This window comes from Triticum dicoccoides, chromosome 6B (assembly GCF_002162155.2).
Source record: "Triticum dicoccoides isolate Atlit2015 ecotype Zavitan chromosome 6B, WEW_v2.0, whole genome shotgun sequence".
NCBI lineage: Eukaryota > Viridiplantae > Streptophyta > Magnoliopsida > Poales > Poaceae > Triticum > Triticum dicoccoides.
This window is the reverse complement of record NC_041391.1, coordinates 699,644,453-699,648,737: the sequence shown is the minus strand read 5'-3', so window position 1 is coordinate 699,648,737 and position 4,285 is coordinate 699,644,453.

Here is a 4,285-nt window from a genome sequence, read left to right as displayed (position 1 = left end):
AAATTTCCCACTCAAAACCCTAACCCCGTGAGGATGCAGGGCCGACCCATAGGCTAGGCAAAAGGGGCGATCGCCCCGGGCCCGAAGAGGGGAGGGCTCAAACTAAAACTTATATTAGTAAACACTATACAAATATACATTACATCTGAAATGTTTTTAATGCATAAAATAGAGCCTCAATTTGCATAAGCATAAGTTCACACCACATACTAATAAGTTATACCACGCAGAGGCAAACCAATCCGACTAGAGAAGTTGAGTTCATATATGTACACTAGTCTCTCTTAACGATGGATGTCTTAGTATTATAATGAGAATTATGATAACATATTTCAAATTTAAACCAATGCACAATTTTTAATTTGAGAAACGGGCAAGACATCTCATTTGCACCAAAGCAAACCAAGTAAATCTGGACAAGCATGTTAGCTAGTCGAATCATATGCAAAAGTACAATCGACAACATTTTTGGTTCTTCGATAATTCTATTATTGAACCCAACTTGCAAGTCACATTTTTTATGCCCTAGAAGTTTCTATGTATATGACTGCCTAATATACACTAGAAACCACCATTAAAATATTTATTAGTGTGTGTATGATTTAGAAATCTCTACCTTGATATTCAATAATATTAAAAGATATATGTACACATGCACATGTGTATACGCTATATCATTTATACAATATTGGAAAAATAAATTTGAAAGATTTTTTTAATATAAGAAAAAATGGGTACATCATACAATTTTAATTTGTAGACTCAAAATTTTCAATAATATACATTACATCTGTATACCAATGAATAATATAATTATTATTTAGAAATATTGTTATATGGCTAAGTATATAAAGTTATATTAGTTACAATTATAATATGATACACTTAGTTTTAAATAAGTATAAAAGTTTAGTACGAAAAAAATTGTTTTTCAACGCATGGGCCCAAAAATTCTTTGGACCGGCTCTGCGAGGATGATGTCCGCCTTCACCTTACCATCATGGCAGGTGAGATGCTGCTCGCCCCCCTCGCCATGGTGTGTTTTTTGGTTGCAGACCGAGGAGATGCTGCCTGGTTCGGTCGCCTCGCCGCTGAAGTGAGTATGCCGCCGCCGCCACTAGAGGAGGCATCGAGGAGAATATCAACAGGGACAAGAAGATTGAAGACCTGGGTAGAAGATTGCATTTAGTGGAGAAGGCACAGGAGGTTATGCTCCGCCAACGACGAAATGGTCGAGTAGCCCTGATCTACATCATGGGATTTGGTGGGGGCGTTGGCATATGTATGGAGATGATCTCTTGAAGAAGGGCGACAAGACAGTCACTGGCTTCTAGTGTGACTGAGTCAAAGGTGCCCTTTTGGTTGAAGTTACCTGGTCAAATTTTTCAGCTGGAATGAACCATGTGAGCAATGGGGTGCTAGGGTATAACAAAGAGTAGTGGGCAATCAAATAGAAGCAAATCTAGGATCTGAAGAAGGCCAAGGATGAGCTTTCCAGGGAATGGAACAGACGCAAGAGATAGAAGGAAGATCGCTTCAATCAAAGCAAGCATGTAGACGAGCACCCAATAGTTAGGTGTATTGCACGGATGTATTTTTTATGCATCATGAAGCATATGGATCTAAGTGGGCAAAATTTCGTAAGGCCCAGAGGCTTGCTGCGATTCGGGCTCGTGGCATAAAGAATCAAGAGAGTAAGAAGGAAGTGGAGAAAAAGAAGGAGGAGGATGATAATAAGAAGAGGGAGGAGGAGGACGCAGAATGGATATGTGTGTGTGTCTAGCTGAGATTGTTGCCAGGGCAATAAAGAATGGGGACAAAAAGAAGGAGAAGGAGAAGAAGTGAAAGAAGAAAATATAATTTGAAGGAGTGAGACTGTTGCTAAATCTTGTGTGTGTGTGCGCTGGAAGATAAACCCGTGTACTGTAACATGCAATTTAATTTAATACCTGATGACATGGTGGTGTCCATGGTATTAGTTATGTTACTCTGCTCTATCATGCATGTCAGCTTCGTGGTACCTTACTTCTGCTTAGAAGAAATTCAAGCTGAATCGCAACTTTATCTTTGATGTATTTGCGTAATAATTTCCTTCAGCTATGCAAATTCCTCATGCAAAGCTCATGTGCTATTGTTTAACAAATGATTATCTGGATTGGCAAAAGATTGAGCACCTTCGAAATAAAAGGTTTTTCATTTGGATGCAACTGAAACTATTATTCACCAGGATCACTGCTATGTTTCTGATTTGCTTTCTGACTGTCAGTTGGGTGCCTTATTGCTGAATCTTTGTCTCATTTTAGCTACTTTCTTTGTTCATTCTTGCACATTTGCATGGGAAGTGATGTTGTGCTCATACTCTAAAAATATGGACAATGCAAAATGGCATGGCTACATGCAATGTTAAACACTGGATTTGGTCGTCTACAATGGGGGTATGTAATGATGGGGAATGATGGAATACTTGATTTATTTGCTTCCATGTATGATTTGTAACACTGTCAAATGCTGAACATGAAGCTGTCTGATTCCTATTGTTTGTAATAAGGTGATGAAAACTGAATTTGTTTGGTTCCTATCATTTGTAACATTGTCGAATATTGGATGTCAAACTAATTGATTGCTATAAGATTGAGCATATCATGTGAAGAAGTTGGGAATTCCCTGGGTGTTAGTTGAATTCCTATAGTTTGTTGATATTGTTCACTGTGATTTGGGACTGAAAATACTACTTGACAAGCATGTAGAGCAGCGGACAGTAAACAATTTTTTGTAGTAATGTTAGTAATGTTGGCAGTATTTACCTAGTGTGCTACAAGCCTTCCAACCGGGCCGCGCCTTGCTAGTAGGGTTCTGTGTGGTTTTGTATATATTAAATGAACTTTTACTTTTATTTTATTTTTATGCAATATGGAGAGCAAGTAAACTACAAATATAATCTAATCTAGAAAAATCCCTATACAGCTAGGTAATTGAAATAGTATCTGTTCATAATCATAACATGAGCAGTGGACTTCTAACGCTCCGAAGAACCCTCTGCACAGCAAACTTTAGCGACTTGTACCCAAATTTTAGCAGTTATTACTTGTCAGCGCATGGATCCCATGCACCAGTCAATACATCATGCTGCAAATTTTCTTTTTACACAAAATCAACATGCTTGAAGATAAGCTTTTTGACATATTTTATGACTCAAAGTTGGGTACTTGGTTCCTAAATGGGTTTGAAGCGATTAGGAGCTTACTTTAAATGCCACATAGTTTCAGGTACAATTAAACTATTATGAACGAAAAATATATATATAGAAGAATCAAACTATATATATGATAATATAAGATTCAAGCCATGACGCGAAGGTATGAAATTTAACTGGCCTACCAGCTGACAAACGCATAATGGCAGATATATGAAAGGCCCACTTGGCCAAACATTAATTGCTTCTTGGTAATACATAATGCAGATATGCACAGGTAACAGTGCTGATCTCCACCCGTAAGTACAACATGAGCAGCAGACTCAAAGCACCAAAGAATCAACCATGCAACAGTTGCCAATCACCTGCTGGAACAAAACCAGCTGGTACATGTGTTGCCAACATGCTGATTTCATGTCCGAGTTAGTACAACATAAGTGACACTCTATACCCAAACTAACATATGCAATTTCTTCTAAGCTTAGGCAGTTCCTATTGTTTTGCAGCGGGACTTAATACTCTACAATATTCTGAAGCAGTCATGCTTGGCAACTTCTCAAAACATTGTAAACAATTGACAATACTTTTGGCAAAAATATACATTATACCTTTCAATTTAACTGTACAGATTAAGACATATAATTCTTTAGGATCTAAGGCCAATACAACCTCCTTTTTTTTGTCGGACACAAATGCAAAGAATCAAAACTCCAACAGTCCGTATTTAGCATCTAACAACCCCTACGATAGACCATAATAGCAAAGAGTCAAGTATTATATGCTTTGGCCGGATACCAAATAGCTTAGGAATGAAGTTCAGTTTCTAAACCTCTGGTCTTCCAATAACCTCATTGAAGAGTTAATAATAGGCCAGGATGATATGCATTCAATACAATAACACTTTAAACATCAAGGAGGTAAAAACAATTCACTTCAACTATTATTTGTTGGACGTGCTTTCTATTCTAACTAGATGATACCGTGCGCGTTGCTGCAGGAATTCTTAGTCCTATACGCTTGGTAATACTTAAATTGAATAACTTCGTTCACATGGTAGATATATGATCTTAGGATTAAAAAAAACTATAGTGT